Genomic DNA, 27,355 nt, shown 5'->3' on the forward strand with positions numbered 1-27,355 from the left:
GTTGCTCCCCATTTGTGAAATGCCCTCTCTAGTGAGGTGCTTCTGTCTCCCTCATTATTGACTTTCAGCAGAAAGACATTCCTGTTTACTCAGGGATTTGATGGGTTATAGGCAAGACTGGCCATGGCAACCTTGAATTTACCAACTGTGAGGGTATGTGATTGCTTTTTGATGTTTTTCAATGTTCTAAACATTTTAAATATGTTCGTTTTATTTTACTTTGCATTGTTTTAACATTCCCACATCTGCCGCCGTGGGCTCCTTTGTGGGTGAAAGGCGACATATGAAAGTAATAAATAAAATCAAGTTCTGGCTCTCCTGCCTTGATCTCCTCCCCCCTGGGGTATTTGTGGGCTCCCTCAACACACGGCACACGCCTGGGCACGATCTCTGGCAACTTCCACCCGAACGCCCAGAGATGGCAGCCTTTGCCTGGAGACAGCTGCTCTCCTGAAGCCTGGGCTCTGGCTGCCAGCAGTCTGCTCTGCCAGGGCGTCCCCACCATCACCACTGCCTCTTGCCACGCAGGCAGGGCCCCTCTCCCGGGTTGTTTACCACAGCGAGCCGGCTGGTGCCTCAGGAGTTAAGTGGCAAAGCAGGCAGGAGCTGATTCAGGTGGGTGGCACATTGCAGTGACAAGACTCCAGCTAGAGGGAAGGAGGGAGGGAGGGAGTCTAGAGGGAGAGGAGGCGGAGGAGGAGGGAGGTGTACACGGTGGTGGCGGCGGCGGCGGAGAGGAAAGGAGAGAGAGAGAGAGATCGCAAATAAGATGTAAGAGGGGGAAAGGAAAGAGGATCTTTCTCCCCGCCGCTTCCCCAACAACTAGCTGGAAAGGAGAGAGCGAGAGCGCGCGCAGGGAACGAGGAAGGAGGGAGCCTCGGAGGCAGAGCCCTCTCCTGCCATCCTCTCCGTCCGGGTGGGGGAGTCTGGGCAAGCTCCCGAGCTTGGTCTGGGCCCCGGAACCGCCGCCAGCCTCCTTGTGTCTGCCAACTCCAGGGATCAGTCTGAGCCAGATGTGCGTGCCTCGATGGCAGGGAGCAGCAGCTAAGAGGAGATGAGAGAGGAGAATCCAAGGGTGAGTTGAGCTCCTTTTCCTTTACCCGTGGCGGGGGCATTGGAGGGGGATGGCAGGTGTGTGGGGGGGGGGTGCTTCTCAGGGGCCAACGGGGAGGAAGGTTTGATTTGACGGACACCCTCTCTGGGTGGGTTTCGCCCGCGCGCGCTCTGCTGTTCTGGGAGAGGCAGAAGCGAGGAAGAGGGTTCGCGCGGGGATGAAGCCGCTGCCGTGTCGCTCTCGTGTTTCGGATGGTCTGGTTTTGGGTGCCGGGAGGATAAGAAAGTCAAGGCTGGAGGGAGACGCGCTAGGTGGGAAAGAAGAGGGCGCTAACCGACTGCGAACTTTCGATCCGGATTTCGCGCCCGGTGGCGGCGTAGATCCGGAGTCGATCCTCTGGAATCCGAGGCAGCTGTACAGAGCGGGCGTTCTGATCCAGGTGTGTCCGAGTCTCTCTTTCTTTCTCTCTCTCACATGCACATACACACACACTTATCCAAGGGGATGGTGAGGAGGTGTTCAATCCGGAGTGGCTCCCGTGGAGGGGGTGGTCCCCGTGTGGGGTGGGGGGAGGAGGTTGACACCGGTCGTCTACATGTAGTCACAGGATTCAGCCTCCACTCCCCTGGCGGAGAGGCTGAGGCTCGCTTGGCCCCGCGCATTTCACCCGACGAACCTTAGGATCTCAAGAGGTTGCCTGGGCTCTGGCCGTCTAGCCTAGCAGTCTCCATCCTGCGATGGTGCCATAAACGAAAAGGGCTCTGATTACAAACATCATAATACCCAGGAAGAGCTGATAGAGAGAGTGAAGTGTGCGTGTATGTGTTTGTGAGAGAGAGATGCGTGGTGGTGGAACAGGAACTTGGTGCATTAGGAAGCCACATTGGCTTCTGCAGACAAGCCAAAGAACCACCTTCGCTCACCATTGCCAACAGCCCCCTAAAGCCTCCTGCAAGAACCCGGCGATGGCTGTCTGTCGTCATCCCAGAGAGAGAGAGAGCCAGGCTAGCCTGCGAGGAAGCGAGCGAGGAAGGCGGTGGGGGTCGTCAGCTCTGCCGAAGAGTTGCTGGCGGAACAAGTGCAGGCGTTGGAGGGGGCTGTGCCTGCTTCTGCTCCTTCCTTCCCTTCCTTGCGTGTGCCTGAGGAGAAATACAGCCCTGCCGAACCGTTTCCCTGTTGTAGTTATGGCATATTCTACCCACACGTGAAGAGACTCTGTTCAGCCCCCCCGCCCCGCTCCCCTTTCCCCCTGCAATCCTGCTTCGGATCTGCAACCCATCTTGGGCAAGCAGTGTATCCCTGTGGCGAGGCAAAGGGAGTTTTTCCAACGGGAGCTTTCGTCACATGAAATAGATCTGTAAATAATTTGTATTTCTTTCACTTCTGTGTTAGATCATGCAGTTAGTTAGATTAGATCATGGCTCTGAAGCAAACCTTCCCTAGTAATGGAGTAGAAGCTCTCTCTAAGGGGAAGGCGGGGGACATTGGAAAAGGAGGGATATTTTTTACAGTGAGCATCAGGAAGTCTGTGTGTGCATAGTTCCCCTCATAGCAATCAGATCACTTGCCCTCTTTCTTTCTTTCTTTCTTTCTTTCTTTCTTTCTTTCCAGATGCATGGACCTGTATCTTTCATTCTCTCATCCTTTGCCTAAGGCTGTGTGCACACTATACTTTTAAAGTGCATTCAGCGTACATCCCTTCAAAGACTCCTGGGCTCTGTAGTTTGCTAAGGGTTGCTGGGGATCGCAACTCTTCAAGGGGTAATTATTTGAGGGGAGAATGTGTTCTAAAGGTGTACGCAAAGCTAACTCTCTCTACAAAATCTCAGTGTCAAAAGGCTTGTGTTGCAGGGCTACAGAAGGGTCCTCCCCCTTGCCTCCAATGCAAGGCTCCTGGCACAAAGATGCTCTTCTGTCGAAAGGGAGTGTGTTTCTCCTCAGCAGTAGCCGATCCTTTAAAAGCTGTTGCTGAAAAAGTGAAGGAATTAGACCCAGACCTGTGTTAGCTTTCCTTATTAGCATCTCCAATGTGCGTGTGCGCTGGGGAGGGGGATTTGCACACAGAAAGGACGCCCAAATGACTTGCCCTTCATTTTGTATTTCCTGTGTAACACTGGCAGGTGGAACTTACATAGCTCCACTAGGGTGAGATGTATGACCACACATCTCACCTGGGGGGGGGGGAGAAGTGCATAAAACAGGAGCGCAAGTCAGTCACACTTCCTTTCCTCCCCCGCTTCTGTTAAATGCCCAAAGTTGCTCTTGGGTCTTGATCTGTATGGGTGCTCTGCATGCTCAGCCCTCTCCTCACTAGGCTCTCAGAGTCTCGGATGTGCTCTTGGAAGGAAACCATAATCAGATGGCTTGGGTGGCCACTGCTTATTGCCAGCCAGAGGGAGATTCAGCTCCAAAAGGTTGCCCTTCGCTCTTCTACTAGGAAGTACTTGTGGCTTGCTGTCAGAATATTTGGATATCTTGAAAAAGAAGGGTCTTGGTCCCAGGAGGTGGGCAAGTAGATATCTTAGGGACTCAAAGTAAGGCAAGTGAGGAAACGGACCTGGAGGTATGCTGAATTTTCTGTGATGATCCTATTTCCCTTGTTTAAGCAACAGTCGAGCTGCTGTTTGCCCTTGAGATCAAGGGACTTCTGTGCTCCGCTGAGCATCCGGCAAGAAGGCAGGCACGTAGAAGCGCTTTGCTAAGTAAGCAGGGCTAATGCTGCAGTTTGTCCTTCCTTCATCAAGTGGAACAAATTCCATTCTAATTCCATTCCTCCCTGTAGGAGGAAACTCCAGAGTGACTTCCCTCCCTGAATATGAATACTGGGAACCCGGTGCAGAGAACACACCTAGCTGTGGCCTCAGGAGTTTCCACTGGCAAAATGGCCTAGTGATTGGAAAACAGCCTTTTCCCATAGAGCTCCTGCCAGGAGTTCTCTCTGCACGTCTCCCCTGTTTGTGGGTCAAGAGGTCTTCTCACCACCAAACGAACCTCTTGCCTCCGTTCTCCAGCCTCATGATAATATACTGCAGTGTTCCTTGACCTGTGTCGCTGTTCACCTTGGGGAAAACCACCCTCTTTTAGCTGACCTAGTTCCGCGCTACTCCATAGCCTTACATCTTAAATAGTGACACTTACACTAGTTCAGCATCAGTGTTAAAAGCAAGTGAAAAACTGTCGTTGCTTTACATTGATACAAAATGACTCCACATGAAGTTTCTGTGCTGACAAAATTTATGGAGCAGGAGAAGCCAGGTAGCAGCAGGGCAGCTGAGTTTCTCAGATTTCTCTACCTTTATATGTGTTGCCTACATATATTATGCATGCTACACCCGTCCAAATTCTGGTAAATGTTGGCATGCATGTGCGATTGTTAATAGAGAGAGAGAATGGGAAATGTTAAGCTTCTCCAAATTTTGGCAATAACATATATGCTGGATTTAAAGCAACCTGGGAAGAAAATTGAAAGATTTCATTACATTTTGGTAGTGCAACGTTCCAAGAGAATATTAGAGACAACATGAACCACTGTTGTTGCCATTGTGTGAGTTATTGAGTTTCACTGTATTTAGCTTCAAGCAAAAACAAAACTGAATTGTTGTGTTGTTGGGCCCAAGGACTCAAGGAAGCAATGAAGCTGTCATGACATCTTCTGTTGGACCAGTTTTGAAATTCTGAAAGACTGACTAGCTCTGGGCAATGTAATTTACTAAAGCTGTTCCACCAGCTTCTAATATCTAGTATTTGTATAACACACCTCTGAGTGTCCAAGCACCTCACATACATTTCCTCCAGCAATTTTTGCAACAACCCTAAGTGGCAGATTATAATTGTTACCATGAGTTCAATGAAACATGAGAATGGCACCTATGTGTGTACATTTTGGCAGCGAATGTGGCACCGACTTACCAGAACCTAGATGCTGGGGGATATCCTAGTGGGTTCTAGAACATTCTTCTATGCCTGCACATACTCAAAGGCCTCACTGCAATGTACACATCAACAATGTCATTATCACATGGCCTTTATTACATGCTAGGGGGATTAGTGAATGAGGCCACTGCATCCTGGGTTATGAATCTGCATATATTCTTTGAAACCAGTGCAGTCCAACCTAGCAGGTTTTGCACATATGATAGAAAGGCTGTGAGGCTGTTCTAGAATTCAAGAAATTTTGGAATCCAGCCTGGAAGTTTGTTGCAAAACAGATTTTAAAATCTGCCTCCTCCAAAACCAAGTACCAAGTATACTATTCATCTCCACGTGTTAGTCTACAGACCTCCAAATACCCAGAGCAAAGGTTCATTCTTAGCTTCATGAATTTCTTCACATATGTTTTAGGTTACTTGGTTGGATTTGTTGTTTGTTTGTTTTGGTGTTACCATGTTGGATTTTGTGAATGAGAAAGGTGATGGATTTTATTGGTTGGAGTTTCTTTTAGTGGGAGCAGTCATAGAGTACAAGCTTAAGGCTAATGCCTAAGTATTCACTCCTGTCCAAAGTAGAGTATATGCTGCTTGAAAGATTCTCTTCAGCTGAGGCTGGCTCAATAAAAGGTGACACCTTTCCGTCCTACATAATCTTACATAGAACTTCCGCCTGAGCCTGGTGAAAAGGTTTTCCGCTGAATTCATTCATGTGATAAAAGGCTTTTTTGAAGAAAAAAAGAAAAAGAAAAGAAATAAATATCTTCTCTCTTTGTTCTTCTTATCTCATCCTATAGCAGCACAGTTATATTACAGAAACAAGAGGAGTGCTGAGTCCATTCAGGGATGTGAGCTGTGATACATCATAATGTCTTATGAACTGGAGTAACTCAGATCCTGATGTGAGAAAAGGGGATTGTTGATGCAAGTATTATTCACGTCTGTAGCTGCATTTGCATAAGAGCTGCACACATTTAGATGTGATTAATGCATTGCAGAAGGTTGGAGTAGATTTAACTTTGGGGTCCTTTCCAACTCTACAGTTCTCTGATTCTATGACATATTATAACTGTGTACTGCATACTGATAGTGTATACCTGCTCAGCCCACTGGCCTAGCCCCCCAATATGTTTCACCATAACCATCAAGAGACATAATGTTCATACACAAAAAGTGGAGTCCCCTACCTCACATACAGAATTTATGTGAACAAAGTTTGTTACACACACACAAGCTATGCTGAATGTACAAGGTCCCCCATTCTTCTTCCTGTATGCTCAGTGTACATAATTGTAATGTGTGCACAGGACTTTTAGTCAGGGCTGGCCCTACCATTAGTCAGAGTGGCATGATGACTTCAGGTGGCAGATGCTGAGGGATAGGAAATGGGAGCAAGGTATTGGTGGACAAGACAGTTTATGCCACATGGCATTTCCTGAACCTTCTAAGCTGCTCTGTTGCCCTCATGAACATTGGAGGAGTTTGTCCTGTTGCCAGTGTTGAAGGACGGTTCACCCACTAGCCCCAGCAGCTTTTGCTCATGGTGCCATTTTGTCTCTTGCCTTGGGTAGCAAAATGTCTTGGGTGGCCCAGTTTTGGCTTTAGTGTGATTTATGTTATGTAATGAAATCTTTGTTTCTCTTAATCAAAACAAGACCATAGATGGTGATAAGGGTAACAGGTATCTAACCCCTGCCTTTTACAGCTATGCCTATGATATCAGAAAATATGCCAATTAGTTTCCTTAGGATCACCTTAACTAAACTGTTTCTTCCTCGGAAGTGTCTTCTCAAAATATTTTTCCCCATAAGTGTTTTTTCTTCTGCTATGGTCTGTTCTCAGATGTATCAATACAACAAGGTCTGTCTTATGTTCTACTCTTATTTCTGTTCTCACATCAAAGGCTTCCTGGGATAAACTGTTCCTTCCTGCTCTTTGATGTGTTTATTTCCAAAGACTGTTTCATGCAGAGCAACTGGTTGTGTTATGACATTTATTTTTATACACATCTGCATGTCTGTGCCAACCATCTTGAATGGTTAGACAAGATTCTTCATAAAAGATAGATCTGAAGACACCAGAGAGGCATCTTCAGCGAGTTTGGTATTAAATGAATGAAGAGCTATATGGGGTTTTCAATTATTGCTTCCGGATTGATTGTCATTCTGTTAACATTATAATGCCAGACTACAATTTATTACAACCGGAGTTGCTTTCCAGTGGCTCAAATATCTTCTCTGCTAGAAAATAATTCTCAAAGTATTGTACCTATGCAAGCACATGTCCTATTACAACAGCTTATGGCACACGTTAGGTCACAGCCACACTTTAACAGTCATGGAGAGTCCCAAGGACTGTTGTTTGTTAGGGCTGCTGGGAATTGTAGCTCTGTGAGGTCAACATTTTTCACAAACTCCAGCTCCCAGGATTCTTTGGGGAAAGTTATTCTCCTGTACTTAAATAAATACTTTCCTGGTTTAAGTCATTCATTTGCACTGGTGTGATCCTCTAAGAAATTACTCACTCTTTGTTCATCTTCAACCCATTATGGCATAAGCAATTGAAACAAGGGGTAGAGTCTCTCAGAAGCAGAGCCAAGAGGGTTTGGCCAGCCATGAATTAGTATCCAGTAACTCAAGCTCAGAACTCTCCTATTTATTAACCACCCCTGGTTGATTTTTCAAGCTTTCAATAATCTGAGGCCATGAATAAATAACCGGTTGCAAGGTAGCCACAAGTTTTTCAAAATGTGTTTTCTGTGCTGTTAGTAAATCTAGAAATCACTAACCTCCTTCTTAATCCAGATTGCCATTCAGGTCGATGAAAGTAAAAAGTGAACTAATTGCTACACAAGGACTCCAGATCTATGATAGTGTCTCATCAAGTCAAAAGCTTCAAATGTGGTTTGGAAAGTCAGCTGCAACCTGAACTGTTTTCATATGCCATGGGATCATATTATCCATCATACACAACCAGAGATACATGTCAGTTCAAGGTGACAAAATAAATGTAGTTGACTGATGAGGCAGACGTTGTCCAATAATAGATGGAGAAATAATCTGGGAGTCCTCTGAAGGCTCATCCAGACTTCTGCTTGTCCTGCTTCCTTCTCCCAGGGAAACCAATCTTTACCACTGAATCAGAGCAAACATCAATTGGGTTTGATGTTTAAAGAGCAGGTTTTCCCAGGGAAAGTGGTGGGGAAAATAGACAAGTGCTTGGACCTGTGTTTTCTGGGCATGGCAGGGGTGAAACTAGGCTTTATTTCACCTGGGTCAAAGACCCAGTTTGGCACACCTCCCATGCACATTTGCACGTGCGCACGCACAGGGGGGGAGGGAGAGGGAGAGGTTGGGAGCCTCAATAGCACCCCTCTGGAGGCTTCACCCAGGGCAAAAAAACAAAACCCCTGGCTAAACAACACCACCCCTGCCCCTAGTAGCTATGGCTCTGGGCACGGGACAAGCAGAATTGTGAATGAGCCCTAAATTGCAAAGTACCTCCAACTTCAGCAGCAGCAGAATCTTGCTGTGATCTCCTGTGATATCCAGAGGCTTCTTCTGTTCTCGTGAGATAAAAGGTCTGCTGCAGGTCTGGCACCTGAATTATCTGCATAGGAAGTAGAAGAGGAATTATGAGAACAAGGGGATATGGCTGGGAGTCATGAAATGAGCATAGGAAAGGGGATAAAGTTCAGTAAGTATTCTGGAAGAGCAGCTTGACAGTCAGATCTGTTAGCCCTGGAATAACCTCCTTCTGCTTCCTGCATTTAAAACTAGGTTGGACACAACTGATTCTTAGCTGGAGGGTGTAGACCTCAGCCAGGATAACTTGGTTGCTTGCTGAAACATTGAATTTAGAGGAATCACCATCAAATTACACTATGCAGTCCTGTCCAAACTTGGGATTTTGTCTAAGGCATTTTACAGGGCAGTCCTAGATTGATGTGTATAGAATTTCACCATCATTGTGTAGTGTTTTCTGTTTCTTTTTTTTTAAAAAAACACCAGTATTTTTATTTTTGAGAACATAATTTGGATGCTTCATACAATATGATGTTGGAGAATTTCAGTTCTAAAAACATTGTGGTAGTGATTGTAGAGAAAACCTGAAAGTATTCTGGAGGAATGAATATGGGAATTCCAACCCTGCCCCCTCCAATCAAATGTGACTTTCTGATAGAATTTTTTCCTGTAGGAATTACTGATCACCTGTAGTTGTCACCAGGAATGGCAGTGATTTTATGAGGTAATCCTAGAATCTTCAAAACTAATGAGAAACTTGGCACAATCTGGAGAATTAGAATGTTTTGCACATTTATTTATCTTAATGGGTTTGGGCCCAGTCTCGTACGTTGTGAAATGCCACCATTTGTAACTAATTGTTACCAGACGTATTTGATTTGGTTGTATAATTGATTCTACCAGTGGTAATGCTACTATAGAAAGATACAGAAGTTATAACACTTCATTATACAATCATTACTGATTCTATATATTATTCAGTTTTCCAGGCAATAAGAGTTGTTCTGCAACCAACCTCATAGAAGCAGAAGGTATTTCATAACTAAAAACTTGCTATCATTTGTGGAGCTCAGGGAACAGTTGGCATAGCAGGTAGCAACTGATGCTATTTTGTCTGCGCAGATACAATGATTTTTGTAATCACATATAAGTTGTTGGAACAAACATCCAGCCACATTAACAGGCATCCGTTTTTGATAAGTCTCTCATTGAATTGTTAACTTGGGAAATAATATTGCAAGAGAAATTGTGAAGGCCAACAATTTGAGGTCAAAAAGAGCTGGAAGGGTGGAAAAGTTCCTGAACAACATGGCTACTGGCCAAGATTTTAACTGGATTTTACTTTACACAAGAGGCATACCTGTCTACTGGAAGTTTGAAATGACTGAGAGATGATGGATTGCTCCATAATTTCCTTGGGGCACAAAGCTGGCAAAAGTCAGTTACTGCTTTGGTAAACACTTAGATTGTTTGAGCAGATATCCTCCTATCTGAAAGGATGTTATCCTACATCTCCACCTCTCTGCTTCTTGGTCTGTTTAGCTAGTGATGCTATACTTTTCTAGTCTTACCACTGAAAGCTAATCAAGGGTCGACAATATGCCTATCAGGAAGAAATTTTAAACAACACAAAATTTGCCCCAATATCCAGTTGTTTATGGTAAAGGTAGCTCACTTCTATTAACAGCAAATTGAAAAAAATCTACAGTCTCTTAAATGCTACAACTGTGTTGTGAAAAATCTGGAAATTGCAGAAAGAATTAAATTGAGAAACATCTTTAAGAGATTGGCAACTAACACTTATGCATTTTTCACTCTATAAGACCCACTTTTTCCCTTCTAAAAAGTAAGGGGAAATTGTGTTTGCGTCTTATGGAGCAAATGCAGGCTGCGCAGCTAAGCCCAAAGCCAGAACAGGGAGACGGAGCGCTGCACAGTGCTCCGTCTCAAAGTTCTAGCTTGGGGATGTCTGCGCAAAGCCTCTGCAGGGCAGTGGGGTGAAGGCACCCTGCTGCCCTGCGGAGGCTTCAAAGGCTGTCCCTGAAGTCAGAAAAGCAAGAGGCTATCCCAGACGCCAGATCCCTCTTGCTGTTCTGGCTTCTGGGGTTCAGAATTTTTTTCTTCTTATTTCCTCCCCCCCAAAACTAGGTGCATCCTATAGAGCGAAAAATACGTTATTTTGGATATTGGACTGGATCAGATTTTTTATCTGATCTAGCAGGCCTCTTTTGTGGTTGTTATTTGTCCATAGCTAAAATTCTGACAATCAGTTCCTTTGTATAGTTTTCTTTATTGCAAAATATGATTAGCATTTCTGTATTTTTTATATATATTTTTAATACACAGGGTCTTGTGCCAAGTCTGTGATGTTTTAAAGTACCCTGAATTAGTCCCTTCACATCAGAAGCAAGCCTCTGGTCTGCATTATCAAAGACCATAGACTAGGGATGGACAAATCTGCCAATTTCTCAATTTTTTAAATTTCAGTTCTTCACATTGCCATGTCATTTTTGTGGAATTCCCACAAAAATAAGGCCCTCGTGAAAATTCATTAGCATTTTAGTGTGAATTTCTTGTAAAATATACAAATTTGGCATTATTTCACATTATTTCAATACACATTATTTCAAAGTATATTTCCCTAATATAGTGTATTTTGTATGTCATGCGTATGAGTTTTAGGCACATTTTCTCTAGTATGTGTGTTTTTTGTACACATCACTTGGCCAGAGAACTGCTTTGCAACATTTGAAGGAGTGCAGATTTCAAAGGATGGTTATATTTCAGTCTGCATATTGTTTCAGAAAGTGTGCATTAGTAAATTCATCTTTAATTACAACTAGTAAATTCATCTTTAATTTCTTCCCTAATCCCATCATACATCCTGGATTGGCTTTTGAGCTATATGAATGGATACTTAAAAACAACTGATACTTCTGTGATGCTCAGGAAATCCTGTCGTTCAACTGCACTTTACTGTGTGTCTGTATACCAGATCCTCAGCTGGTGTAAATCCGTTTGTCTCCAGCCAATCTTCTTGGTATTGCTGGTTTAGATCACATGAGGATTTGGCCTATAGATACCTGGGGCCTTCCTACTGGGGCTTACTAATTAATTCCCTACATGTAGGCGCTTGCTGCAGCCAATTGCTTTTGCAATCTAGTCCTTGCGCCTGGGAGCACAATGGAGATCTATGTCTCGCTTGGACTCTCTTTGCAATGAGGTGTGAGCCACTGGTGTGCTGATTGATGATATCTTCTTCTGACTCTTTCTATGAGCAAGATGTGCCAGCCACTTTCTCTTATTCTGTTGTGTGGCCTCCTGCAAATGAAATTATTGTTTCCTGGGAAATATATTCCCTTTCTCTTTTTTTCTGGAAATTACCAGTCCCCCACCACCTGAAAAGAAAAACACCCAAAAGATTTCTTCTTCTATCACAACACCAAGTTTTTGCATCAAACACCTGGAGACAAAAACAAAATTGCACCATGCTTTTTGAAATCAAGGCTGGTGCTACAATTTAAGGAAGTGACTCAAACCACCCAGTCCTACTCCTGTGTAAACCTCATTTTGTCGTACAGGAGCAGTATCTGGTGAGATGGGGTGTGCTATCTTTCTGGGTGATATTCTTTTAAATGAGTTCTGTTGCAGCTCTGGGATAGCTCAGTCAGTAGAGCATGAGACTCTTAATCTCAGGGTCCTGGGTTTGAGCCTCACCTTGGGCAAAAAAATCCTGTATTGCAGGTTGTTGGACTAGATGACCTGAATGGCACCTCCCAATTATGATTCTATGATCTATGAACTATTAGGGAGACAAATGTCTGTTTATTTCCTTAGGCACTGGAGTTCACTGTGTCATGAATCATTAAGAACACAAAAGAGGCCTGCTAGATCAGATAAAAAAACTGATCCAGTCCAATATCTTATTCTCACAATGGCTAACCAGAAGCCTATTGAAAGCCCACAAGCAGGGTATGAGTACAACAGCATTCTCCCCACTTGTGATACCCAGCAACTGGTATGTACATGAATCATCTCATTACATTTATTCCTTACCTTTCTTCCATCAGAGAACTCAGGGCAGTATACATGGTCTTCCATGCAAGCAATGGCCAGACTCAGACCTCATAAGTTTCAGGGAGGTGGCTGCGCCATGTATCTTCAATCTACTATCTGGAAAGGAGTGTGTGCTCCAGCAGTTGTTCTGTGCATCCTTCTCTGTCTCTCTTCCCTGTTGTAGGTAAAAATGGGATCAGGCTATCTATAGCAGACCAGAAGACAAGAGCAGATAAACTAATCATTGGGGCCAAGAGGCAAGTGACATGGTCCTTACATAATACAGTATCTCACTGCCCCAAAATTACTATGGTCTGAAAAAGAGACATTAGGTGACAACGGTGTTCCCTAGGACCCAGTACAGCAACTGGTGGACAGAATCATAGGCAGTATCTGCTGTTGGGGAGGGAAAGGAGTTGTCTGGCAATGGGATGCTTTGGTGTGTTATAGAGTCCTTCCACTCTGAACTAAGGTCATTTTGCCCTAGCAGATTGCTTCATCAATATTTTAATATAAGATTTGTATGCTTCCTTTCCGCCAAATGACATTTAAGGAGGCTCAAAAAAACACCAAATTTCCTATGAATGGATCAGCCATACCCTTTAGTAAACCATCAGTCAAAGCAGTTTGGACCTGAAGTGGGGATGGACAAACCAGCCTCTTTCCATTCCATGTCAGGTTCACAGGCACTCAGTCTTAGGTCAGTTCCTGCTGGTTTTGCATATTTTTAAAAGAAAAATATATGGCAGTTATCATTTAAACTGTTTGCTTTTTGAACACATGGTAGATATGCTTTGTAGGTATTCTTTCCCCCAAATATGCATTTTGGTATGCTTTCCAATGTATTTCCCTCTAAAATACACATTTCTCCCATAAAATACACATTACTGTATCCATATTTTTTTTAACCAAAGCTGCATTTAGAGGAGTGCATAATCTAGTTAATAGCTGTGTTCCAATCCACACATAAGTCTGGGACCAATAAATTAGTTCAGTTCACTTCAAAATGTGGACCAAATGAATTTCTCCTCCATTCCAGCAAACGGCTAGCTTGAAGTCAATTGTTGTGCACACAGCTCCTATAATGCAATCCAACCCTACCCTGCTGTTCAGGTAGCAGTCAGTCACACAGCAACATTTAACCTATGTCATTTAATTCCCTGTTATTTTTATATTTACATGACTTGAAAGCCTTATCAGCGTAACTCAATCACTGCTTGAAAGAGCAACCATACATTCTACAAGAAACTCTGCTGTGACCTTCAATAGTTGCACCAGTCCTGCTGGCGACATCCCCATCTCACTTGCCCACCTCCCCTTTCCTGTGCTGAAGGCCAATTGGAACTTAGCTTGTGCCTCCCAAGCCTCTTGTATTTCCTCCCCATAAGCCATGGGAAATGAGAAGTAGGTGAAGGAGAGCTGTTTAAGAGCCTGAAGCAGTTCCAGGGCATCAATCAGTTTATAGGCAGTGAAATATACGTGCAGGTCTGGAGGTTGTTGATGGGGTAGAGTATTTTGCGATAAATATATTTATTGCAGGTTGTGTAAAAGGCTGTTCCAATGAGTGGTTTTTAGTAAGGCAATAAATGGTCAAGAAAATTGCTCCAATTGCATCTCAGCACATCTTAGGCACTGAAGCTAAATGGGGGTCTGTTCAAGCCCCTTTGCTTTGTCAGAGGGGAAAGGCAGTGGGCGAGAGGGAGCAAAGTCCTGTGACTTCTGTTCATGCAAGGTGGAACGCTTGCTATTTGGGGGGGAGTAGAGTGGCGGAATCCTTTGGCTTGAGATACGCTGCTTGTGCATATATGATGAGATTGCTCCTTCCGTTAAGAAGCAGGATTGCACTGAACGGGTCATGATAGCTGGGAGAGGCAGAAGGAAACTGCTCAAGGTCATGCACAAAATACAATGAGCAAGTCTCACACTGGGTGACCCAGGCAGAAGGGAGGATCTGCAAAGGAACAAAAGGAGCATGTTGTGTGCAGGAAGTGGATTAGGGGGAGGGTTTCGACCATGAATGCCAAGAAGACAAGCTTGTCCATGGACACCTCAACTACATTTGCACATGCACTTATGGGATGTTGTTCTAGTCACAGAAGTTGACCTTTCTGAATAAGGCAGGGAAGTAACATGTTGGTAGGTGTTGCATTTCTGGTGAGATGCGTTGCTGATGCTGAAGTGGTTCAGAATAAAAAATGGTGATGATGAAAAGGGCTATTTCCCCATGTCCTGGTTGCAGGCTTCTTGTAGGCATCTGATTGGCTGCAGTTGGAAGCAGGATGCTTGGTTAGATGGGCCTGTGGTTTGATCCAGCAGGGCTCTTCATACATTCTTATAAGAGCACAGAACAGAACTGTACAGATCCTTCCTTCTGACAAAAGCTAGAATAACTTTTTTTGTTGTTCCTTCCATTTCATTCCATTTGGTTTTACAGTCTTGATTCACATGCAACCATTTATATGCAAAGCTGGAGATATTGCTTCAATGTAATAAAATGTGTTTCGGCACATGTATGCCATCTTGAGTGAAGAATATACATCTCCATTTTGCCGTGCATATACATGCTCAGAAGCTGCAGCTTATGGCTGAATGAGCGGAAATTCATTACGGTTAAATATTTTTTAAAGAGATCTTCTAAATAGCAAAATGAATACAATTTGGCTCTGGAGTTCTGTTTTGAGTTTTATGCTCGTAAAACCTCTCATTTAGTTTTAGTAGAAGGAATCTGTGAATTTAAAGAAATGCTCTTTCCCCGAAAGATTTTAAAATTTACTATCATGCCTATCCAGAGGGCAATCCTCGCTCACTACTGGACCATCTTTCCTACCAACGATGTGCTGACTTCTAGACAGGGATAATGGTACCAGAAGCATGAGAGACCCCATATAATTTACTTGTAATGAATTATTCAGGAGTTCTACTTGGTATTAATGCCAGCTTTCCCCTCCAGCACCTTCTGAGTCTAAAATGCTTGGAATATCAACTGACCCCATAGAGACTCTAGTGATTCCTATTAGAATTAATAACCTTTTTCTGCTCCATTATAAAGTCATATTTAGTAGAGAATATCACTGGGTATAATTTTCCCCTCCAAGATTACACTTTATCAAGGACGCCTAGTTATATCAGGCTGGCTTTGTTCTTCCCCTTTCATTTTCATCAAATCTGAGTTGAATCAGTCCTAAAAGTTCAAAGACAAGACAAGAAATTGTTCTATTCTCCAGAGGATCGCCTGTGCTTCTGTGAAATTCAGTGGTACTTGCTTGATTTTAATACTCTTAATTGCTGATAAATTATTTTTAAAGCCAGAGAACTATTCCTGATTTGCCATCTAATATCCCCAGGTCTTCCATTGTTTTGCTCTGAAAACCAGGAAATAGTCATATATTTTTGAAAAGCCTAGATTTTCATCTTTTATTCCACATCTCTTTGTGCTGACCAACATACAGGAGAATATTAAGATGGAAATACATTCCCAGGTGGTGGTTCATTGTGCCCATTTGTTCCTACTACTTATGAATAAGTAAAATTGAATGCAAAATGCAGCTTTGTAACTAAAAATAGATGTGTTTAAAATTATTTATTAAAGCTAAATACACATTGACCAACCACTGCCAACTGCTTCATGAAGTAGGATCTAATTAAATCACTTCAAAGAGATAGGATCCTTCACATCTAAGAGAAGATGGCATTGACTCTTTATGTTAAGTCTATATTATCCAATTGTCTATTTTCATCTGTAATACTCACAGAGAAAGATAAATGAAAGCTCAGCATAAAAAAAGGAAGGAGCTTTTTTCAAACTTCAACTGACCATTTCCCCCTGATGTGTCAACCAGGGTAAGTTGGAAAATCATGTCCTGTAACTACTTGGCTTTTTTAACCACGATCTCCCTGGGCAGAAGCTTCTGTAACTGTTGTGGAGAGAGAGTGGAGAAAGGGTTAGCAGCAGGAGTGAAGGCACCTGGGACAGATGCTCTACTGTGCCACTACTGACTTAGCAAATTAGAGCATAAAAGGCAATTGCTCTCATAAATGTTCCAGTATTATTGAGAATTCTAGGGAGACTATCCAGATTTGTAGGCTGGAGAATTACTTTATTAGCAAACATCCCATTTTGAATATTGAACTAATGGAAATCAAATTATTAAATTAACAAATATTGAATGACCAATTCTGAGAAGCTCTGAAGGTACATTTTAAAAGTGGGCATGAATCTACTGTGGAAAAAGTATAATGTTCAAATGCTCTTTTTTACTCTCCTTTTCTGCTTCAGAAGGTAAATCTGAAGACTTTCTGTCCATGACCTCTTCTCAAAAAGTTTCAGTAGCAAGGAGGCATGTGTTCTGTGTGTGTTAGTAGGGGATGCCTGCTGAGAATTCACATAAAATGTGGGGGTTGACATAATAATGACTGCAATAGTATAACTGTGTGTACTGTGACCATTGTTCTTTTCTAACCCCAACAGCTGCAATCCAAAACACATTTATTAATTACATTTGGAAATTCCATTAAAATTTTTGGGGACATAAAAGGTAAAGGGACCCCTGACCATTAGGTCCAGTCGTGACTGACTCTGGGGTTGTGGCGCTCATCCCGCTTTATTGGCTGAGGGAGCCAGCGTACAGCTTCCGGTTCACGTGGCCAGCATGACCTATCCGCTTTTGGCGAATCAGAGCAGTGCACGGAAATGCCGTTTACCTTCCCGCTGGAGCAGTATCTATTTATCTACTTGCATTTTGACGTGCTTTCGAACTGCTAGGTTGGCAGGAGCAGGGACAGAGCAATGGGAGCTCACCCCGTCGCGGGGATTCGACAAAGCAAATACATCTCAAAGTTGCTGCAAACACTGTATTCATAATGAACATTTGCTTGCCTAGCAGCCTTGCATTAAATCAGGGCTGGCCAAGTTGCTTCATTACATGAGGCAAAGGGCAAGATGGCGCTCCCAATTTCACATACAGAAGCTGAAGAGACCAGCAGCCAAATCTAAGTTCAGCACTGGCAAGAGGACAGCGCCCTTCACTGCACCTGATGCCAGCAGGCTAGATATGGGAAGGCAGGGCAGATTGCAAGGCACACACAACCCATTCCTCCAAGACCTTACAACTGCTCCCTGTCCTCCACCATCTACCACCTGAAGCAGCCATCTCACTCTGCCTAATGCTGGGGCTGGCCCAGTGCTACTTTTATGCACGGTCACCTAAATTCATCTTCATGCACACAGCAATAATGAACACCTGCCATCTCCCCAGTCTGGTGGCAGATTGCCACTAAGAGAAAAATGGCTAGGGAGAAGTGATTTGGGAAGGTAGCAGTGTGAGTAGGAGAAGGGTTCGGCTCCCCCATCATTTGCCCATGCTTTGACCTAAATATCCTCCTACCATAAGAACATAAAAGGACCTGCTGGATCAGACCAATGGCCCATCTAGTCCAGCATCCTGTTTTCACAGTGGCCATTCAGATGCCTGTGAGAAGCCTGCAAGCTAGCAACAGCATTCCACCCACGTGTGATTCTCAGAAAATGCTATTCAGAGGTATAATGCCTTTTGGCAGTGCAGGCAAAATCCTCATCCTTAATAGCAGAAGTGGGAACCATGCAACCGTCAGAAGTTTCTGTACACACACATGCACACACACATCCATCTAGATGAGCAAGAGGCATCACTGCAGTTCAATGACACATTCTAGCCAGGTGCAAGGACTTGAGGAGGGCGAGGAGCAGGGCAACATGGGAGCTTAGCCTGGGAAAGTCCTGAAGGCCAGACAGAGAATTCTGAGAGCCCCACCCTTCATTTTATCAAGATTCTTACACACGGATCCAAGGAGACATTTGTGAACATTATAATGTCTGCAGCAGCAAGCCAGGCAGTGAAGCTGACATTTAGCTAGCTTCCTTGGTAGAGAAATAGCTGCTGTGTCCCTGGCCCCTTCCAAGGAATTGCAAGCCAGTTCCTGAGTCAGCTCCACAGCGATGCTGCCAGTTTTAATGGACTCTCCCTCTGACACCATCCTAAGCCTGAGCTGCTCCCAATGCCTGTTGTTGCAAACTGTGTCTAGATTACCTGAGAGTGTCATATTCCAGAGCTGAGATCTTCTGCTGCACCTTCTTTTTCATTAAGCTCCTATTTAAATGAGACAAAATGGATTTCTGTGATGCTATCTGGGCATCTTTTTGGCATTTCATTTTTTTCGTTGCCTCCTGGTTTCTTTGCAGTGAGTGCACACACACACACACGTCCTCCACAGATAAATCCCCCATCACCAGCTTGATTGCATTTGTCCTTTTCTGTTTGGCAAGTGCTGAATTTCCTCCTGTGCCATTTCCCCTTTTAAATGGAAGTTAAATTAACAGGACCTGTTTATGTTTAAAGGCGATAACTTATCATACCCCAAGTCTCCCTCTTTCTCCCTCTCTGATTATGCACCGGCACCAGCAAAACACTACCTCTGCCATGTGAAAAATGGTGCCCATTACTTTGCTGCTGATACAAAGCAGCAGGAGGGCTGAGGATTGTGCTTCCAGGGAGGTCTATGGAAATCAATTATGCTTAAAAAAGAAGAAGTTGAAAATGGAGCAGTAGATTTGGAAAGCAACTGAAAGAGGAACGAATGGCACTGAATAATGATAATAGATCCCCCCCTCCCCATTTCTGGTAAAAGCTTCTCTCTTCCTTCACCTCCTAGTACTTCAGTATCTTGTTGCATGCGGCTCCTAGCGTGGCATAATTTTACCACCAGTCCCAACCACAAATTGAAATACATTTGCAATGTGGAAGGGCCATCGCTCAGTCACAGAGCATCTGCTTTGCATGCAGGAGGTCCCAGGTTCAATCCCTGGCACCTCTGGGTTGGCCCTGGCAAGAACCCTGTCTGAAATTCCGGGGAGCTGCTTCCCCCAGCGCAGACAATACTGAGCTAGATGGGCCAATGGTCCAGTATAAGGCAGTTTCCTGTGTTCCTCTTTGCAGGTGAGTCCTGGGCTCTCAAACTGTAGGATGGATCCCCTAGAAGGACATGAGATGCTTAGAAGTGAGAGGGCGTGATTCTGGGAATCGGTTGCAGCATTAGCTATTGGGACAGTTGTACATGGTGATTTCTCCCTCTTGGAAGCTTGCTCTCTCTTCCTTACTCCAGCCTCCCCTCTCCCAAAATTGAGCTTGGCAGAGCAGAACCTCTGTATACAGCAGATATGAAGGGAGAAGCTCAGTTCCTATGTTTCCGGCAGGGCTGGCCCTACTATTAGGCAGATTAATGCAGTTCCCCCGGGTGGCAATTTATTGCAGGGGAGGCTCCACATATGGGCAGATTGAGACATAACCCTGCCAAGATTCTGAACCCCCCAAAACTTCCCAAGCCATGGTCTAGTCCAGGGGTCAGCAAATTTTTTCAGCAGGGGGCCAGTCCACTGTCTCTCAGACCTTGTGGGGGGCCGGATTATATTTTGGGGGGGAGGGAATGAACCAATTCCTATGCCCCACAAATAACCCAGAGATGCATTTTAAATAAAAGCACACATTCTACTCATGTATAAACACCAGGCAGGCTCCACAAATAACACAGAGATACATTTTAAATAAAAGGACACATTCTACTCATGTAAAAACACACTGATTCCCAGGCCACCCGCGGGCTAGATTTAGAAGGCGATTGGGCTGGATCCAGCCCCTGGGCCTTAGTTTGCCTACCCATGGTCTAGTCTTTGCCTATCACCCACAATAAAATCAGTGCATTTCCGGTGACTGAGAGGTTTCTGTCCATCTGCTTAGCCAGTCATAAAAATCACTAGCAGTAGATTCCTACTCTGCCTCCAAAGAGAGGAAACAGTCAAACAAAAACCCCAAGAATAGAGTGACTGAGGAGGTGGGGGGGTGTGAGTGAGATTTCTGTCTTGTTCTCCCTGCTTTTCTGGCTCTTAGAAGCAATGTTCAGTCGGGAGGGGTCTTGTGTGATCTCCACTGGTACGGAGTTCCATAAAATTGGGCCCACCATACTAAATGCATGGCTCCTGGTGGATACAAGCTGTGCATCTGAACCACGAAGAACCACTAACAGTGACTTTCTAAAAGACCCCAGTAATTGGGCAGGAATATAAGAGATCAAGAGATCATTCTGGTGATTTCACCAATGGTCTCTGTGACTAGAGACAGGGCCTTCTATGAGGCAGCACCCAAATTATGAAACATGAAGCCTGGCTCCTCTTACAGGTAATGTGAAACACATTGTTTATTCTGCTAGGGTTCTGTTTTGCTGGGCAGATAACTGTCTTTATCAGGAGGGTTGGGTTTGATCTGTCATACCACTTTCATTGCAATGTATTTTATCTGATATAGAAAAAATATATATTATTTTAATTTTCTATGTTGTAAGCTGCCCTGAGTAATGCATCAGCATTAGAAAAATGGGATCATCAACAGCTGCGAATGAATGAATGGATTTAGAACAGAGTCTTGGGCTCAAAAAGTTCGAGTAACAACAAAACCCCAATTATTTCAGTGAAAACTCACTTTCCAATAAATATCCTTAGTACTCTAGTAATTTTACCTCCACAAGCACTGCCCAATCAGACTATATATCTTGTAAGGGAGAAAGTTATCAAAAGATAAGCTCTACATCCCTATAATAAAACTTTGTTGGTAGGTCCTTTTAATAAAAGGATTTTCAGGTCATTGTTTAGACTGGCATACAAATTGAGGGAGTTAAAGATTAAGAAAGTTAGGCTATTTCTAATGTGTTTTTGCCTTGTTGGCCCTCAGGCTTAGATAGCAATCACATTTTGAAGTGTTTCTCCACAAGAATCAGGGCGAGAATCTTACTTATATAAACGATATATGTCAAAGCTGAAACTCTCTCAAGTTGATTATGAGCCTCATGACTTGGGGCTTTAAGAAACGACAACTGGCAGCAGAATTGAATTGTGAGTGAATGATATCAACAGTTTAGCAAGGTGGTAATGATGCAAGAACAGCATCAGGAGTAGCTCGAGAATACTGGCTGGGGAGGAGGTACATGCAACTCAGTGGAGTTACTGCAGATCTACACCAGCATCGCTGGGATCAGAGTCAGTGACAGTTTCTGCTCCATGTGCATTCCCCAGTGCAATTTTATTTCATACAATATCCATCATGCATGCTACATCCCAAAGAGCCCTTCAACACCATTGACAATCTTTTTTTCCCTCTTTTTTTGAGAGAGAGGGAATTCAAGAGACAAACCATGAAGACAAATATTACTGCAGCAATCAATGCCATAGGAAAGAGAATGCATTTAGTTTCTTGTTAAGATCTCCAGAAGTACTTCAAATTTTGTGCCATGGGTATAAGTACTATCAACTGGAGTACATAGCATTTACTTCATGATCATAGTATCAATGCAGGAAAGTGCCTTCAGTTCACTTAAAGATAAAGGTAAAGGGACCCCTGACCGTTACGCCCAGTCGTGACCGACTCTGGGGTTGTGGTGCTCATCTCGCTTTATTGGCCAAGGGAGTCGGCGTACAGCTTCCAGATCATGTGGCCAGCATGACTAAGCCGCTTCTGGCAAACTAGAGCAGTGCACGGAAACGGTGTTTACCTTCCCGCCAGAGCAGTACCTATTTATCTACTTGCACTTTGTGCTTTCAAACTGCTAGGTTGGCAGGAGCAGGGACAGACCAATGGGAGCTCATCTTGTCACAGGGATTCGAACTGCTGACCTTCCGATCAGCAAGCCCAAGAGGCTCAGTGGTTTAGACCACAGCGCCACCTGCGTCAGTTCACTTAGGGGGTCCCAAACAGAACAGTTTGGAAATGTCAGAACTGCTGACCCAACACTTCTGATACCCTCCAAATCATTTGGAAATGGTGCTAATGACTGGTTACTAGTCAACATGGACCAGCTGTATGGGCATGGAAAGTATAGACTAATAGTGGTAGCACTAAAACTCTATGCTAATGAATGCCTCTTTGAAGTGTTTTCTGTTTAGTTTCTTCTTTGGCATTACAGATGCTGAAGAAGTTGTCTTCCAGAATTAACACTCACAATATGCTATCCAATGTACAGCTTCTGTAACGAACCACTATAGTTATGTTGCTGTTGTTGACGTTGACATTGACACTGGGCAATCAAAGTGACAGGCTTGTGTAGGATAGAGTTGTGCCATAGTTTGGACATACAAGGGAAACTATATAAAAATATTCTGTATTGTTTTTGTTTGACCTGGGATATCTTGCTTCATCGGCAGTATATTTTTCTCAATATATAAACCTGTGATTTTATACCACTGACATTTGGTCTCCATCGGCAGAATATAGAACAATAGAAGGTTGTGATGTGTATGTGCAAATGTTCTTTTAAACAGTTAAGCAAACATCAACAACCTGAAATGTGGGGTCTCAGGTGTCACAGATTTGGGGTTTGGGTGATTGGAAGGCTTAACCCCTGAGGGGGTCTCACATAACAGTTTTGTGGTAGGATGAGAGACAGCATGATATAGCATGATATCCTTTTCCATCACAGTCAAATTATATAACAGTCAATATTCAGAATTTTCCATTTCCATGAGACCAGCAATTTGGTGGTGATAATGACAATAACAAAATGTGGGCAGAGGGAAACCCACAACAAGATACACTGCTATAGATCAGTGGATTACTGAAACACATAACTGTCAACTGATAAATGCAAATATGAACTCTCTGTGGTCACAACATGGAAGCATAACTTTGAACTTAAGGAAGAATTACTTTGGGCACATCTGCATGCTAATTTAAAATCTGCTTGGAGTCCCAAATAGGAAAGATGCTCAGTGTTTCTAGGAAATGCTTAAAAGAGAACTAATTACATATTTAAAAATCTAAGCTCAAATGGGTTTCTAGGAAAAATGATGCTCCATAGGAATTAATGAGAGGCTGGGGTTAATATTTTTGAATGCCATGTGCAAAATCAGAGAAGCCAGCTGCAGAGTGCCTCCTACCCATTGGTGGGAGGAGGTGGAAATTGATGTGCACAGCTACAGACAGCACACATGGAGCGTAATGCCTGTAATTTCTCACAGGAGATGGATGAAAGGGCAATGTCACCTCCTGTTAAGTAAGAAAGGAGGAGGGGAGAAAGACGATCCACTCAGCAGCACAGTGAACTAGATCGTCATCGGGTGTAAATTTGTAGGAGACGCCAATAATTTCAGTGGTGATTGAAACCAGTGTTTCTCTTCTCCTGCAGAAGATGTAGGGGTCGTGGGGGAGATAATTGCAGACAGACTTGCCAATATAGAGAGAAGGGTACAAGCAGCGACCACCAACTATTTAAAAAATCTAGGCAGTCTTAAAGCTATATATATCCTATAACAGCAAACATCACAATATTATGAATGCATCATATAATTCCACCATGATCAAGGTGATTGGGTGACTCCCCTATAAAGAAAGGTTCAGCTGGTAAAACATGAAACTCTTAACCTCAGGGTCATGGGTTTGAGCCTCACATTGGGCGAAAGATTCCTGCATTGCAGGGGGTTGGGCTAGATCAGGCATGGGCAAACTTGGCCCTTCGGATGTTTTGGGACTACAGCTCCCATCATCCCTGACCACTGGTCCTGTTAGCTAGGGATGATGGGAGTTGTAGTCCCAAAACATCCGGAGGACCGAGTTTGCCTATGCCTGGTATAGTTAAACTATAGAACTCACTCCCTTAGGAGGCAATGATGGTCACCAACTTGGATGGCTTTAAAAGAGGATGAGATAAATCCATGGAGGAGAGAGCTATTGATGGCTACTAACCACAATGACTATGCTCTGCCACAGTGGGAGGCAGTAATGGTTCTGAATACCAGTTGCTGGAAACCACAGGAGGAGAGCTCTTATGCTCAAATCCTGTTTGCTGTTTTCCCACAAGCATCTGTTCAACCACTGTGAGAGCAGGATGCTGGACAAGATGGGTTCTTTGGTCTGATCCAGCAGGGCTCGTCTTATCTTACACTCTTATGTACTTCTTTGACAGATTAAGGAAGATCTATGATTATGGTTGAAATAAAACATTGAGTGCTAGAGATTAACAAAATAAGGATTTTATTTATGTTCCTACTGCACAGCACTTATATTTTTTATTCATTAGAGTCGAAGTGTGCTTAATTTTTATGATTAGTCTCAAGGTCTGAGGCCTTAATTAAGAAACTGCCAACTTGCAATTGAACTGAATTGCATTGTCAACGATTTAGCCAGGTGCATTTGATGAGGATAGATAATTGGTCACAATTAGCTATATATGGCTGCATACTGAGAACTTAAGGTAACTTCAGCAAGGAGTTGAATAAAATGTTTCAACAAAACTACTCTGTATGGACACCACTAGTACTTCTGGTACCAGAATTGGCCTCAATTATTATACTATGTATACAGCAAACAGTCAAATCTCCAGTAGAGTCAATTGGCCATTGTGTGAAATCAGCAGAGCTGTGCTAGGCTTCCCCCTCCCACCCCCAGTTGAAAATAGGTCTGATGGAGCTATTGTGGGAAGCTTCATTTTATCTTGGTGCTGGCAGCTAGACTCTGAGATTTCTGTTTCTGATGATAACTGGAGCAGGTTTTTCATATTTGCAAGTGTCCCGGGCAGTACACCTTCAGGCAAGAAATATCACAGAGGGGAAGTTAGAAAAACAAATTATTTTTCAAAATAATCTTTCCTACCCGAAGAGGACAGTCCCTCTAATGTGGTGCTTGAACATAAAAACAAAACAAATTAGGAAAATAAAGCTCAACAGAACAAAGAGTATGGTTTTCTGAAGTGTTTCTCAAATATGAATGATGGAAGAAGAGATCTGTTACCTTTCAGAGATCAGAAATCAGAATGGAAACAGCAGAACTGACAGGTAATAGGAGAAGGAAGTGAACAGAAGATAGGAAGGTGCCTTATCTTGGATGTGACCATTGGCCTATCTAGTTTAGTATTATCTACACTGAGTGGCTCCTAAGTGTTTCAGACAAAGGTTTCTCCCAGTTTTACCTGAAGAACCTGGGGACTGAACGTGAGACTTTATGCATGCAGAGCAAGTGCTTTGATGACATAGCTACTTCCCTTCCCCATGCCAACTTCTCCAGAAGTTGCTGGTGACTGATATAGCACATGGGAGTTTATACAACATACTGTGCCCTTTTGACTCTGGTATTAGTTTTCCATTGGAAAAACAAATTAGTGCCTCATGACTTGCTTAGCCAATCAATGCCCTATATGTAAATAGACAGATCGTTTAGGCGCCGGCCTGCAGCCTTTTTAAGGCAGTTGCTAATACTGGATCCTTTTCATACCATGTGATACTTCTCTGAACTTTTATCTGGCCAGTTCCTAACGTCAGCAAAGCTGTAAACCCTAACCTGAAGGAGATGTTATGGGAATGAAGAGGAATAGTGGGTGTTGTGTAATGGAGGAAAGAGATCAGCAATGGGAGTTGTAGACTTGAATGGATTTCAGTGATTCAGGGAAACATTACATTCACATTTTTCTACTTTGCAGTGTGCATATCTAAGCAATGGTATATGACCCACGGAGATCAGGTGTTGTTGCTTTTAAGTAAGGGCCCGGAACACTAGTGGCGCAGGTATTGAGGCTGCAGGTAAGGCCTGGCCGCTGAGAAGCCCCAGTTAGGGTGACCTTTGGTGCATTGGCAAAACAGAGAGGAAAGGCATCACAAAAAGGAGGGCAAACAGTGGCATAAAAGCTGCATTTATATTTTAAAGTCTTTGTGAAAATTCATCAGCATTTTACTTTTACTCACCTAGGAAATGCCATGTGTTCTGAAATGCAATAACTCATATAGGAATGCCAGGAACACTGGGATAATTCTCGTCATGGGCATCCCGGTTGTACCTGCTTCATCCTAGAATCCCTCCTGTGCTTTGTGCTTGCTTGAACACAAACCTGTCTGGGTGCTAATTTTCCAGCTGATCGGGGGAGGGGGGCTTGCTCTCATTCCCCTGGCTCCTCCTTCATCATCAGGTTCCAAATGGTGAGAGTCAAGACAGTTTAATTTAAAATAAAGTGGAAGTGAATTTGCTGAGAATAAATAGAACTCCTCACCCATGAAGGGCAATTCCATCTCTTTCACTTGAAGAAAGGATCTTCATAATTCACTCTGGCTGCTGGGAGGGGGCTGGAGACGGAGAATGAGTTATTTGGTGGCTTGTGGTAGACGATCCTTCCTGGCAGGTGGGAAATGTGGGACATCTCATTCTCCCGTGACAGCCTGGTCTAGGTAAGGAAACTTAAACTGGCTATAGAAACATAAACCAGAAGTTTATTTGTATAAAAGGCTGAGGATTCAACACCAAGCTCCAAATCTGAATCCTTGCATTTCAGGTCAATCATGTTATATCATTTTAAGAACCCATTTGGATCTTATAAGTAAGGCTTCTTTACTTCAATTTGATTAGCTATGCAAATATACATTTAATAATGCAACCTCCTTAACTCAGGGATCTGGCCATCCAGATGTTGTTAGACTACAACTCCCATCATCGCTAACCATTAGTCATGCTGCCTGGGGAGATGAAGCCCAACAGCATCTGAAGGGCTTCATGTTAGCCACCCCAACTTAATTGCTCCCCTTTCTGGAAAGGTGTTAGATTATTAAAACCTTTAGTTGCTGTGTCTGGATTCCAGTTCCCATTGGAGACATACATTTCTGGCTGCAGAGGCCATTGCTTCAGTTTTAGTGCATGGGATGTCAACCAGTTTAAGCCTAACAAGCTTAAGACATGCCCACAGGAGGGGCAAAGGATTAAAGACCCTCTACCCTCTGCATTAGGATCTTGATAGAAGCC

At 43.6% G+C, this 27,355-nt stretch overlaps 1 protein-coding gene and 1 long non-coding RNA gene across 3 annotated transcripts in view; one reads left to right on the plus strand and one right to left on the minus strand.

The window, feature by feature from the left end:
• Positions 1-319: 319 nt before the first annotated feature.
• LRRN2 (leucine rich repeat neuronal 2) overlaps positions 320-27,355 on the plus strand; it is a 155,035-nt gene continuing 127,999 nt past the window's right edge. Inside the window, exon 1 of one of the 2 annotated variants that reach the window (XM_081866333.1) lies at positions 320-1,075. The gene's annotated coding sequence lies outside the window, so the exon portion shown is untranslated. Of the gene's footprint in view, positions 1,076-1,144; positions 1,494-27,355 lie in introns of those variants that run through there. The other variant, XM_081866334.1, reaches the window with a different exon arrangement.
• On the minus strand, positions 1,575-5,012 carry LOC309343353. The gene is made up of 4 exons (XR_014157252.1): positions 4,964-5,012; positions 2,912-3,022; positions 1,978-2,193; positions 1,575-1,786 (listed from the first exon to the last, which is right to left on the minus strand). It is a non-coding gene; the product is annotated as an uncharacterized lncRNA (long non-coding RNA).

Source organism: Podarcis erhardii, assembly GCF_964252035.2.
Source record: "Podarcis erhardii genome assembly, chromosome: 6".
NCBI lineage: Eukaryota > Metazoa > Chordata > Lepidosauria > Squamata > Lacertidae > Podarcis > Podarcis erhardii.